The sequence below is a fragment of the Humulus lupulus genome, chromosome X (assembly GCF_963169125.1).
Source record: "Humulus lupulus chromosome X, drHumLupu1.1, whole genome shotgun sequence".
Classification (NCBI taxonomy): domain Eukaryota; kingdom Viridiplantae; phylum Streptophyta; class Magnoliopsida; order Rosales; family Cannabaceae; genus Humulus; species Humulus lupulus.
This window is the reverse complement of record NC_084802.1, coordinates 256,528,568-256,543,290: the sequence shown is the minus strand read 5'-3', so window position 1 is coordinate 256,543,290 and position 14,723 is coordinate 256,528,568. Positions and strand designations below refer to the sequence as shown.

The following is a 14,723-nucleotide window of genomic DNA, read 5'->3' as shown; positions in this document are numbered from 1 at the left end:
CATTTCTTTTATTTAGCCAACATCCCTAATTATATTGCATGATTGTTCATATGTTTCCTTCCTTGCAAATATGCCTGCTGAGAAAGCTTTCGATCAGTACACCAATCCTACCACCGCCACTCCTGCGAGAAAGAAAAAATCGAATACGTGCCAGCCAGGAGAAGGCCGCAGTGACCCATCTGCAAAGACGGCTCGAACGGAAGTCCCTCCTGCACCAACTCCTACCAAAGAGACAACTCCCCCTCCAGGTCCTACCGACCGGACTCCTCCAGCGACCACTGTAACGCCCTACTTCCTTAGAGCCGTTACCAAGTGAGTTTAAAAGAAAACTATGTGCAATTAACTCTCTAACCGAGGATTTGAAACGAAAGTGTGACTAATTAAATGTTAAGGCTGTAATCTTTAAAAATGCGTTGTTTCAATAAAAACTTCAAGTAATAAACATTTGGGATCCCAAAATAAAGTTTGAAAGCTATTTACATCTTGAAATAAGTTTACAGTTGATCAGTTCTAAAATCATAGATTATTACAGCCATATTCGAATAAACCACCAACCAAAGCAGTCGGGCAGGCCAAACATGTATGCGTCGCTTCACGCTCTCCGTACTCATGGTTGGTTGACTCAGTCATTGCCCTTACCTGCAACACAGAGTACCCGTGAGCCGAAGCCCAGCAAGAAAACTCATGCAGAACATAACATATGCAGTTTATACAGTTCATCATAACAGATAATCCACAGATAAACAAGTCAACCATTAGACTAAGCAAACACGTCCATGCCGCCCCAGAGCCTTACCGAAGCCTGGGGTATCGGTTCTCACCGCGAGGATAACTCATGTATTCCTTGGGTCCCACCCTGAATATAAGCATCCCATGTGCTGAGTGTTACTTTCGGCCCCGCTGCCGCACCCGGCCTACGCCGCTCTCGGCCCTTGCCATTCATTTTATTATAATCACACATAGTATGTAAGCATCCCAAATTCGCTAATAAGGTTTAAGGGCCTTGATTAGTGTGCCAGGAGGGCAGGTTGGGATTTATGTGTGATTTTATGAATTAAATGCATGATTATGATTTAAAGCATGTTATTTGGCTATTTGTTTAACTGAGATGCATGGCTATGTTTACTAGTATGCATGTAGGCCCGGATCGTGTTAGAAGGGCATAATTATAATTTTGGCCATGTTGGGCATAACTGTATTGATATGTGATAATTGTATTCTGTGAATTGTACCACGTGGGTGTGGTTGTTTTATTGTGATGCACGTGCCGAGACGGTCCTAGAGAGCTAGTTAACTCAAGAGTCACAACGGGATTTCTATACCCAGCTCGGGAGGAGCCTAGGGGTACCTCGGGATTTTATGGTTAAGTTGAGGTTTAGCGGGTAATGGTTATTGGAGATTTAGTAACCTGGGTAACCATTAGTTACTGCTGAGAGTAACAAGTTTTAGAAAGAAAATGGTAGAAATGAAAGGACTTAAGTGCCCTTGAGGTTTAAGTAGGAAAGGATAGACAAGGAGGGGCAAAATGGTCATTTTGTTGGGAAATAGATAAATGGCAGCTGGGATTTGGGGGTATACGGTTTGGGGCATTTATGCCACTTGAGGCTTGATAGAAATTGAAGAGAAGAAAGAGAAGGAGAAAGAAGGTTAGGGCAAGAAGAAGAAGAGAAGGAGAAGTGGGAGTCTAGGAGGAGATCAAGGACTTTGTGTGGGTTCTCCATTTGAGGTAAGGTTTTTAGACTCATCTAAGTTTTGATTTCTGTTTTGATTGGTAAAATCTAGAGCTTAAGTTGTTTTTGTTGAGTTTTGAGTTAGTTGTTTGAGTTTTGGTTTGGGTGGCTGAAAATAGGAATCAAGGGGTGGATTCTTGGGTGTGTTGATGTTTTGATCTTGTATGTAGTGCCTATAGGTTGTTAAGTTGTTCATATGAAGCTTGGAATTGAGTTTTGGGGTTTAGATATTGGTCTAGGGTGATTTGGAGAGGTTGAAGCTCGGGAAAACGCGAAGGAAAAGACCCAGAATTCTGGGTCTGCGAGGGCGTGCCGCGGCACGGGTTTTGCTTGCCGCGGCGGAGAGCCTCTGGTTTCTGGGTGCCGCGGCACAAGGCAAATTTAAGGATGGCATTTTTAGGCAATTTTAGGCCTTTGCTCCGGGGGTTCGGGGGATGTCTCCGGGGTGTTGTTTTAAGGTTTTAGAGGTTCCGAGAGTGCGGGATTGGTCCCGGGAAGTGGTTTTGGGTTGATTAGTATTGAGGGATGTTTCTTGTGTGTTGTGACTAGGTTGTTGGTGATGCTCGTGCTTGAGGACCGTGCTCGCGGCTTTAGTGCATCAGGAGGCTCGGAATTCAGGTAAGAAAACTATAACACCCGTAGGATAGGGCGTGGGCCCATAGTATGATTGCGAGGCGCGGCCCTATATTGCATCACATGTTAAGGTGCAGACTTAAATGAATTAATATTTGATTGCATGTTGTTGTGTTATATATATGTGTGGTTATAATGAAATGAACGGCAAGGGCCGAGTATGGCGTAGGCCGGGGCGGTCGTGGGCCGAAAGTAACACCTAGCACATGGGATGCTATAGTCAGGGCGGGGCCCGGTGGATACATGTGTTATGCTATATTCAGGGTGGGACCCAAGGGATACATGAGTTATCCTCGCGGTGAGAAGCGATACCCCAGGGCTTTGGTAAGGTCTCTGGGGCGGCATGGCCATGTTTGCTTAGTCTAATGGTTGACTTGTTTATTTGAGGATTATCTGTTATGATAAACTGTATACATTGCATATGTTATGTTCTGCATGAGTTTTCTTGCTGGGCTTCGGCTCACGGGTGCTCTGTGTTGCAGGTAGGGCAATGTCTGAGTCAACCAACCATGAGTACGCAGAGCGTGAAGCGACGCGTACATGTTTGGCCTGCCCGACTGCTTTGGTTGGGGGTTTATTTGAAAAATGGATATAATAATCTATGATTTTTATGATTTATCAACTGTGAACTCATTTTTAAGATGTAAATAGTTTTCAAACCTTATTTTGGGATCCCAATGTTTAATATTAGGAGTTTTATTGAAACAACGCATTTTTCTAAGATTACAGCCTTAACTTTTAATTTGTCACACTTTCGTTTCAAAACCTCGGTTAGCGAGATCTTTGCACACTGTTTTGTCTTAAAACTCACTAAGTAACGGCTCTAAGGAAGTAGGGCGTTACATAGTATAACACAACAACATTCCAACAAATAATAATTCATTTAAGTCTGCATCCTAACATGTCATGCAATATGGGGCCATGCCCCGCAATCACACTATGGGCCCATGCCCTATCCTACGGGTGTTATAGTTTTCTTACCTGTATTCCGGGCCTCCTGATGCACTGAAGCCGCGAGCACGGTCCTCTAGCACGAGCCTCACCAACTACCTAGTCACAATACACAAGAAACATCCCTCAATACTAATCAACCCAAAACCACTTCCCGGGACCAATCCCGCACTCTCGGGACCTCTAAAACCTTAAAACAACACCCCGGAGACATCCCCCGAACCCCCGGAGCAAAGGCCTAAAGTTGCCAAAAATGTCCACCTGAAATTGGCCTTGTGCCGCGGCACCCATCCGTCAGGGGCTCCCTCGTCGCGGCACGAAAAACCTGTGCCGCGGCACGCCTTCGCAGACCCAGAATTCTGGGTTTTTCCCTGCATTATCTCCGAGCTAAAACCTTCCAAAATCATACCAACCAATATCCAAACCCCAAAATCAATTTAAGACTTCAAATGGACCATCTAACAACCCATAAACACTAGATTCAAGCTCAAAACACCAACATATCCAACAATCCACCCTTAGATTGCAAAAATCAGCAACTTCAAACTCAAACTTTAAAAACTTAACTCAAGCTTTAAGTTTCACAAATCTAAACATAATCAAACTTAAATATGCATAAATCCTTACCTTAAGTAGAGAATCCCATCCTAAGCTCCCTTGATTCATCTCCTAAGTCTCCAAATTTCAGCTCCTTCACTTCTCTTCTTCTTCTTCTTCATCTTCTTCTTCTCATTTCCCTAACTTTCCTTCTCTTTAGTTTTTCTTCTCTTTATTTTTAACAAAACCAATCCATGACCAAAATAACTAAGCCCCAAACCGTGTACCCCATATAACCCAGCTGCCATTTATCTAATTCCCAACCAAATGACCATTTTGCCCCTCCTTGCCTATCCTTTCCCAACTAAACCTCAAGGGCACTTAAGTCCTTTCATTTCTATTTCATATCTACCATTTTCTTTCTAAAACTTGTTACTCTCAGCAGTAACAAATGGTTACCCAGGTTACTAAATGTCCAATAACCATTACCCGCTAAATCTCAACTTAACCATAAAATTCCCGAGGTACCCCTAGGCTTCTCCCGAGCCGGGTATAGAAATCCCGTTGCGACTCTTGAGTTAACTAGCTCTCTAGGACCGTCTCGGCACGTGCATCACAATAATAACACCACACTCACGTGGTACAATTCACAGAATACAATTATCACATATATGCCCTCAGCGGGCTAAAATTACCAATTTACCCCTATCATGCAAACGGGGTCCACATGCGTAATTATTTCACCTAACATGCATACTAACCACGTAGTCATGCATCTAAATGTTCAATTAGTCATATAACATGCTTTAAATCATAACCATGCATTTAACTCATTAAATCACACATAAATCCCATCGTGCCCTCCTGGCACGCTAATCAAGGCCCTTAAGCCTTATTAGCGAATTTGGGTCGTTACAACCACCGACCCATGTTCTGCTACGCAGCCAGATAAATCTCCGGTTGAGGCGATCTTGAAACCTGCTTGCACTTCGGTCATTAACAGGCTGAAGACACTATCCAGACACCAGCGTAGTTTGGAATCCTTCAGCAACTCTCCTACCATGCCGGTCTACCAGCTCCTCGATCACGGGCTGAACGAACTTCTCACTGTAAGTTGCTGCTTCCATTATTATTTGATTGTTCATTTCTCTAATAGATATTAACAACTTTTTTACTCTTATTTTCTGATCGTAGGTGATTCTGACCGTGAGTACCAGTTGGCGCCGCTCGGAGGAGGTGGTCGCCAAACAGGCTGAAGAGATCAAGGCAGCTGAAGAGAGGCTGGTCAATCAGAGTTAGAAATTAGCCGCAAAGAGGTTGTTGACCTTGATGTAGCCAACGCACGAAACCTGGAGAAATACGTAGGAGTAGCATTCCAGTGCTTCTACATGTTCTAGAAAAGCAATCCCAAGGCTTACTTTACTTATCTACCTGACCCTATAAGGGAGGATGAGTTGGTGAAGTGTGCTGCCCGCCTAGAAGCGGAGGAGAAGGCTCAGGGATCCCCATAGACATCCCTAGCAACAGGAATTGAGGGTGTCAACGAAGATGCTGGGGCCACAGTCGACCAGCAGCCTCAAGAGCCTCAGCAGAATCCTCCAGCTGCTTCATAATTTTATCTGTTTTTCTTAGAATTTAACTTGTAGTTTAAGACACACATACTATGGTTTGTGGTGTTAAGACAATTTATATTTTTATTGTTGCACGGGCAGCTTTTCCTTTTAACAGACAATTACATCCGAGCAGTAACTGCTCGCGGTGTAAAGGATTTCTCTTTTGATATTATAATATTTTCATTATAACATTTGTTCGCATGACCGAACTTAGCATAACACTTTGGTTTGATTTAAAAAAAATTAAACAAAATTCTGAAAAATACTCTAAATATAGTAGTATGCTTTCACTTATTTTGCTCGTGTGTATACATAGACTTATCGATATGCTTTGCTTACTAGATACCTTATATGCCCCCCAAGTGATTGAGGTGGTTTCACTACAAGAAAAACTACTTTTAATAACACCAAAAATGTGTTATCAAAACATACCATAACACTTTTTGATGTGTTAAGACAGACTATGTTATCGTAGGTCAGGGTACTTTACATAACACTTTATCATTGTTTTACAGATGTGTTATTATACTGTCAACAATAACACACTTTCTGTGTTATTTTAATAAATAGATAAGTGTTTAATTATATTATTTATAGTTGATTATATAACACATTTCAATACTTATAAATTTGTGTTATACTACACTTTAGTATAACACATTTCTTGTGTTATAATACACTTTAGTATAACACATTATTTGTGTTATATAATGAAGTTTGCATAACAAAATTCTTTACTTATAAAAAGTGTTATTGTAATAGATATTATAACACATTTTTTGTATTATTTTAATATTTAGATAAGTTTATATTCTCATTATATATTCATTTATATAACACTGATTTATTCTATTATATTTTTATTTTTTATTTATATAATTAAAATTAGCTTTCTAATATATACTAGCATCATCAAATAAACTTGATTTTCAAATAACAAAAAGTAAAAACATTCAACATTGTATTAACAATCCACAAATTAGTTTAAAATATTCAACACTGTCATCAACAACAAAATGTTCTTTAAGTATTCAAGTAGTCTTAAATATTCAACATATTGAAAAGTTACTACTTTCAGCACAAAATATTGAAGAGTTTAATTTTTTACATAATAACACGTCAAAATTTGAGTAGTTGCACACTCCAACAGTACTATTTGATACGAAAAAACATGCAATTGAAGTTGCTTCATTGTACCAACCACAATGATCTGATCTTCACTTCCAATTCTAGCAAAACCAACACACTCCGTGTCTTCATTGCAGACTGCAACGCAACATAATACAACAACATTCAATGTTAAATTGATAAACTAAGTCTGATTTAGTTCTTTGAAATTCAAAGTTAAGACATGAGTGAGTCATAGAGTAATAGTTGTAGTTATCAATAGGATAATTTAGAAAAGTTTGAATCTAAAAACCTAATTAATCCAACTACAATAGGATAATTTAATCTCATTGAGAAACTTGAGAAAAAAAAATTATAACTATGTCTCAAATTATCAACACATAAAAAGCATAGAGGAGCAAGATTTAATTGCTACTGCAAAAGCAGAAAACATAGAAACAAATGACCAAAACTCCAGAAAAGAGAACTGCCTATACCATTAAACACTATTCTACATATAAAGAGCAGGTTAATTGCTAAGGAAATTGCTGATACACAATTGCTGAACCAGCTGTAACATACACAGCACAAAGTTCATACACACAAAGAAAAACAACAGCTAAAAGTAAAAGAATAGCAATAACTCTTGTAGAAGTTGCAGCCACCATTAACATGCCTCAGGAGACCAAACAACACAACAAAAAAGTATTGAAATAAGAATAAGCACCACTTAAGTAGAGAGAAAAAAAATAGTCAATAAGCAAGCAAGACCATTAAAAGCTTATTTAACACATGGCCTGTTCATAACAGTTCATTTAATAAGTAATTATTTACCAAATATAACAAGAAATCTGTATTGCAACAAATAAGATTGTCCTGGCATATAATTGGCAGAAAAAAAAATACCTCCTCCGTTCATATGAAGTCATGATGACGATCGGGCCAATCCAAAAAGAGTCGATGCCAAAGGATCGGGCTAATCCAGAAGTAGCAAGAGGGCTGCTAGTGCAGACCCTTCCATCTCGAACAAGAGACGAGCTGTCAGTGCCAACTCTTGATATTGGACCAATCTGAGATGGAACAACACTACTTGGACATCATATATGAGCCAAAGAAGGCAAGGAACTCAAAGGAGACCCAGTATGCTTCCAATATGCTGCAGCAATTGACTTGAGATGATTGTTGTGACCAAAGGAAAATCTCCCTAGAGCTGCCAGAATGGAAAAGGTTTGTTTGAGCAGCCTCAAGAGTATGAACAAGCTGCCAATATAATGCCTAAAAACCTGGTGCAAACAACTTCTTAAAACTAAACAAGTCAACAAATAAATAGGCAATTTTTTATGATAAACTACATACCAACAGCAACCTCTACTCTGACTAATGGACTTCCATCTGAAGCTACGCTTAATAGGCTTTTAATAATACTAATCTCTGCTCTAACTTTTTCATCATTATCACATTCTTCATCTCCTCCAACACAATCTCTACACAAGTTAGAGCCCACATCAGAAGCCTTAACCTGAAAATAGGACACAAGTATTAAGATCAAATTATATGTAGAAATAGAAATACTCCCATCTTTATAGAGATGGTAGACCATGATAGTAGTAGATCAGTATAACTAATGTGATAAAATACCAAATTCCAACCCAAGATGATCTGCGCTTCATAAAATATACTTTGAAAACTTCAAAAGAAGAAAATGGAAAACTAAGATAAATACTTATCTGTTTGTATTATTATTTTAAGGTCTTCATGAAGTGAACAAGGATAAACGAAGAAACTGTTTAAAATGAAGACCACTAGTCAAAACTATGTGATGCATGTGTGTGTGTGTATACTATCACATTTTTATTAAACATGTAAACTTTGTTATGCATTATCATCGAATATAAAAGATGGAAAATGAAGCATCTTCAAAGATCAACGAAAGAACTAGTCCTTGGTCCCAAAAATCTATCAGCGACTGTAAATTCCATCAGAAAATAAAACCAAACAAAATCTGATAGTTACACAATGCACCCATCAGATATCTCTGCCATCTTTTGCTTGAATATACCCCTTTATTTGTTTTTTCTTCAGATTTGACTCATAATGCAAAACAGGGGCAGCAAGTGGAAAAAGATAAGAAACTTGCAAATGGCATCATCTTAGGCACATGGACTCGATAGATTAGTGGACTTTTCAAACAGCTGTGTTGGATTTTTTTTTTAATTTAAAATGGTATTTTCCTAGACAGAGGCCACACACTTAATTCATTAAAATAAAGTAGAATACAATACAACACAACATATGCTCAAGGGCCATTACTTAGACAAGAAAATGAAACTCACCAAAAATAGAACAAGTAAAACTACTAAAACTAATCTACTAGACCCTAGAAATGCACAAGACAAAACAAACATAGGAAATAAAAAAGCAAGCACCATACCAAACCAAAGACTGGTAGCAGAACAAAAACAAGAAGGCAAACAATAAAAAACTGCATTACATTGATAGAGAGTGATGCTGCTAGACAATCTGATGACTTTAAAGCTGAAATGGAGACAGTGATTTGAAAAAAGTATAAAAAACCATTGTATTTACAAAATGCCAAAACTGAGATAAACCATTTTTTTTACTGAACCATTTATTTTGTTTGTGTATTATAATACTTTTTTAATAGAGTTATAATCATGTGTTGTGGAAAGGGTATTTTGTATCTATCCAAATAGGCAGACAATAATATCTTAACACATTAAATGAAACTAGCTAGGAAAAGAAGAACCAAAGTCCAACAAAGCAATGTAGAGTCACAAGAACCCAACTAAGGATAGAGTCTCATACTAGTGGCAAACTAAGAATAAGCACAAGGGAACATAATCATAACATAAGTCTTACTCTAAATGAAACTATATCAGTACTTTAAAAAAAAAAAAACCTATATCACTCATAAGCATGGGAAGCACTTCAAGTTTACTATACAAAATAAATGCTAAATGATAATTTCTTTAATGTGTTAAGATTTAAACTACAAGTATAGAATAAGTAATGGAGAAAAAAATCTTAATATGTTAAATTAATAATAAGCCCACATGAATATGATGATGGTAAAACAAGATATAAGATAACAGTAGTACAATGCAAATTTGTATTGACAAAAAATGATTTGGTGATCTATTTGCCTATATATAACATATACTTATATAACTCTATAGTTCAACTTTGAAGATGGATTGAGCTTGAAAATTACATATAAATAAATATAAAATTAATTATCACTTTCATAAATGAAAAGATATATGAAGATCCAAAATGATACAAAAACAGACACTTAATATGAATAAAGGGGATGCCATAAAGATAAAATTAAACATAAGAAAAGGTAATTTCCTTTTTTTACAACCTTGTCGAATATAAATTCATACCAAATGTTTTATTTCCTGCTAGAAACAAAAGTGAAGATATTATAAAATATTTTCGATGGTCTGCATAAATTTCAGAGAGGTATTTCATCAAACACATAATGGATAATGCAAAAATAGCTTATAAAGAAGTTTTAGCAGCTCCAATTTTTGTGAGGCCTTACATTGAGCATGATATTTATGAGCCCCACTAATCAAACATATTAAGTTAAACCTCATGATTCTGCAACTTCATATAGATATAGTTATATTTATATTTATGCATTGAAAGTCAAAGTTTTATCACTGCTTGGATCCCATTCAATTACAAGATGGATAGGCTTTACGGGGCTATTTGGGCAGTCACTAGTTCAAGTTTAGTTTCTGAACCAAGGTGGAAATTTTTTATATTGGTCCAGGCAACTAACTTGTAATACTTTGCTATATAAGTTTGTATTACTTTAGTTTTTTCACTGGTCGTGAAAAAGAACAAGTTTTATTCTCTAAAATTGTAACATCTTGAGAGGAACAGAGACAAGAGTGTTGTAAAGGTTGTAAAGAGAATTGTATAAGAAAGAATCAATAATAGTGGCTGCCCCTTGGATGTTGAGACTTGATCTCAGTGAACTTATCTCAAATTCAAGCATTAACATGGTTCCTAGATTTTCATTTTTCTTTTGATAATGACATTTATAAAGTACAGAAAATGACAATCAAAACCTACTGAATATTTGCTCAAACTGGCTATTAATATATATTTAAGATAGAAAATAGCAGCTTCACTCTACTCTCTTCTCTGCTTCCTATTGTCGGTGATGGCCTTTCATTTCTTAGCAACATATTACAAAATCTTGATGTTTTGTTTCAGGTTAATTATGGCAACTTCATGCATGGGCTTATGAAAGAAAACATTCAGCTGAACAGGAAAGTTCTATCTGAGTTATCTATGCACGAACCATACAGTTCCAAGTTTTGGCTGAATTTCATTGTTTTTTTATGATAGACTGCATGTGAGCAACAGTCATATTTACATGCAAAATTATTAGATCTTAGTTTTCCAGCCCTACAAGTAACTTGGCACTGGTCTATGTTGTGCCTTGACCACCATTTTTTGTTAATTCTGCTGGTTTATTTTCTATCAATTTAATAGTCTCTAGTTCAAGAGATTCTAGTGTTGTTTTTAATTTAAAAATCAGATTCTAAAATGGTAGCCACTAACTAATTGGGTTTGGATCAAAGACAAGATTTTAGCTTGGGTTATGGAAATTTTGTTATGGCAATTAAATCTAATCTATACATATGGAAATAATGAAAACAATATGACTAAATGAAAAATCTAATCTATACATATAATGAAAAATCTAATCTATACATATAAAAGCTTTCCTAACCATCTATCAATACCAAGTCAAAAAATTCAAACAACACACAATAAGTTTTCTTCCTTATATCACCGCAGCACACAAACAAATTTTCCAGAACCTACTTCTCTAATACACACAAGTTTTCAACCTTCCGTTATCACCGCAACACACAATTTTAATCTCAGAACCTACTTCTCTATGGATGAATATTTAAGATATTCAAACTCCTCTAACATTTTTAAGATATTAATAATAAGAGTTAAAAGAACAAATTCCGTACCTCTTGCAAATTAACTTTGCAATGCTCCTTGCCAATTCGATCCACAACCTAAAGAATATAATCAATACCTAAATGATTAATACAAAATTAAAATTTGTCAATAGATATTAAAACAGCCATTGAAATCCAAAATTTATCTAATTCGATCTTAAAATTTGGGGATAAAATATATACACACATTTACTTTAAAGGCATTTTAAGTATGACTTAGTAAATTTTGACAAAAGGGATAAGAGAGTGTACCTATTTCACACAATACAACAATAAGTTTTGATCGTTTTCTGAATATATGGGATTAAATGGTACTTTTTCCATAATTGAATCCACTATATGACAGTTGATTATTGGTACTTTGATAATTCAATTTTAAGTATAATTATGCTGGGCTCAGATTTCAGCTTTGACAAGCTGTAATACAATGAAACTAATAATCAAGAACTATAAAGAGATCCTAAAAGTTATTTAATGGCATCTAAATGCTTGGATATTGGACCTGAAATGGCCACCAAGGCTCGGTAAACAACTGTCATTTATCTGCATATTTTTGTATTTTAGAATATAGAAGTTGGTTGGCTCATAAGGAACTTTTGAATGACTCAAATGGTAGAATTCATTGAAAGGATAATATGGTAATTTCAAAGTTTTGCTGGGCAGCATTGCCCTCATTTAGCATCTAAATAAGCTTTGAGCAGCACAATTTTGACACACTAACATCACACATAAACACCTATGTGGCAACAAGAGTGTGTGCACATATCATTAATCATATGCAGAAAAGGTAAAATTGAAGGTGCTTGAATGAAAATAAAAAAACATGTAAAAGCTTGAATTTGACACTGTTTCTGATCCAATGTTTGAGGACTAAAATGCCAATGTGAGTGAAATTTTGATTCAGACAGAACAACCAACTCTTATTCCAACTTCAAAGTCACAAACGAAAAGAAAGTTTGTGTACGATCCTGAGTCATGAGTGGATAATCAGCAGCACTTAATGTGATAAACCAGTCCCAATCTGCATTAATCTTGACAAACAATGCTGCAGCATAATAGATAAACCAATCACTTTTCAAATAAATACCCTCACTCTCACCATTTCTCTATAGTAATTATTTGAAGTATTATAAACACATATATACCATATCATAACTTAAATATCTAATAAAATATGATGCTTGATCATGATCTAGCTACATATTTCATTGAGACAGATCATTTCAATTATATCTTAATCTACCACATAAATTAAATTTCTACAAAATATTTGTCTATACAAGGTTGCTGATATAATAATATTTGTGTAAAATACAATTGAGAATTGAGATACACTTTTGTCCTTTATTATTGTTATTAAATAAAAGCTACAGCCTAGACGGCCAAAACCTTCCAAATTATTTTAATATTTGTGTGTGTGTGTGTATAAACCCATTTGTAAAGAAAGGTGAAAGCTCATACCTGAGAGAGGAAATTCCATCAATAGTTTTGTAATGGCAATCAGAGAGTTCCATGAACAAGAGCCAAACCACAATAATGGGCATGTGGCAGACATCTTTGGGGTCACCGGGGTTATGGGGAGGGAGCTGGTAAGAAGGCTCACATCAAAATCTGAATGGAAAAAGGTTTATGGAATTGCCCGGAATCCTCCTCATCTTGAGCATTACCAACAGCACTAAACTAAATGCAAATGCCAGAATATGATTCAAATGCAAATGCAAATACCAACACAGTAATATGATGCAAAGAAGAAGAAAATTAGATCTAAACATTTATTTTAATAAAGATAAATCTAATTAATATATACATATATCAAACTACCTCTCTCCCTTTCTTCTCGACCCTTTCTCTACAAATTAACCAACCCTCAAACATCAACCTAGCTCTAAGCTTCAAACCCAGCCATGTTTCCAGCCTCCATCGTCCACCATACCACATCCCCATCGCCAGCCATGCGTTGTTGAGCATGTCGAGCCTCCGCATCGGCAAGTCCCCAGAAGCCTTTGTCAGTACACCATACCTTACTGAGAGCATTAGGGCTTCGTCGAGGAGGGAGAGAGAGGCAGAGGAATGAAAGTGACGAAAGAGAGAGGGGGTCAAGGCAAAAGAGTGGCGTGGAGATGAAGAGAAAGAAAGTGAATGAGAACTATAGAGGTAGAATAGTGGAAGAGAAAGTAGTGTATATCTTGATAGAGAAGATGGAGATGGAGAGAAACAAAGGCTATGATGGAGTCGGGCAGAGTGTTTTTGGCGAGAGAAAAGAATGAGGAGAGATAATGAATTTATTTTCAATTGCCGCTTAAAAATTTTAGTTTCCCACCTTTCATTTTCAGAAATCCAATTTTACCCTTTTTGTTTCTAATATGACTTATTATAATACTTTTTGAAAAAGCTTATATTCATGTGTTGTGGAAAGGGTAATTTGTTGTAGTGTTTAGGTCCTCGGTTACTTGCCTTGACCAAGACCTATTCAAACATTACTGCTCGTAATAAAGATATATGAAAAATGATAATATAGCAAAACAACACACGTAATGAGCAAATACTTTTAATGAATACAATAATTGGCAAGATTGACTTGCTACGCACAATGCCTTTTATTTCTCGTAATAGATGGACAATCGTGTCTGTAAGAGTGATCAAAATATGATCTTACACTTATAAGCGATCAGTCACATGGTTGACTAACCCTTGTTCATAAACTTGTAAAAAGTAAATTTAATACAAGCCAATTATTTAAAAAGAATTGTTTATTGATATTACTGGCGCAGGTGTTCCCCATTCCAATAGCGAGGAATGAGATTTCCATTTAAGCGAGCAAGTTCATAAGTGCTTGGATGGAGGACTTCTTCAATTTGATATGGTCCTTCCCAATTAGGACCAAGTACTCCAGCCGCATGATCGCGAGCATTAAGAAAAACTCTTCTATGTACCAGATCTCCCACATCATATTTTCTTTCATGTACTTTAGAGTTGAAATACCAAGCATCTTTTTGTTGGTTAGCTGCTACTCGAAGTTGGGCTTGCTTGCACCTTTCATCGACCAAATCCAAAGATTCCATTAATAATTGGCTATTAGTGTCTTGGTCGTATGCCATCCGTCGATGAGATGGATCTAATTTAACAAGCAACAT

At 36.4% G+C, this 14,723-nt stretch overlaps 1 long non-coding RNA gene across 1 annotated transcript; it reads right to left on the bottom strand.

Moving 5' to 3' along the window:
* Positions 1-11,384: 11,384 nt before the first annotated feature.
* Positions 11,385-13,708, bottom strand: LOC133805120 (uncharacterized). The gene is made up of 3 exons (XR_009878848.1): positions 13,411-13,708; positions 12,554-12,634; positions 11,385-11,666 (listed from the first exon to the last, which is right to left on the bottom strand). It is a non-coding gene; the product is annotated as an uncharacterized LOC133805120 (long non-coding RNA).
* Between the last annotated feature and the right edge of the window lie 1,015 nt (positions 13,709-14,723).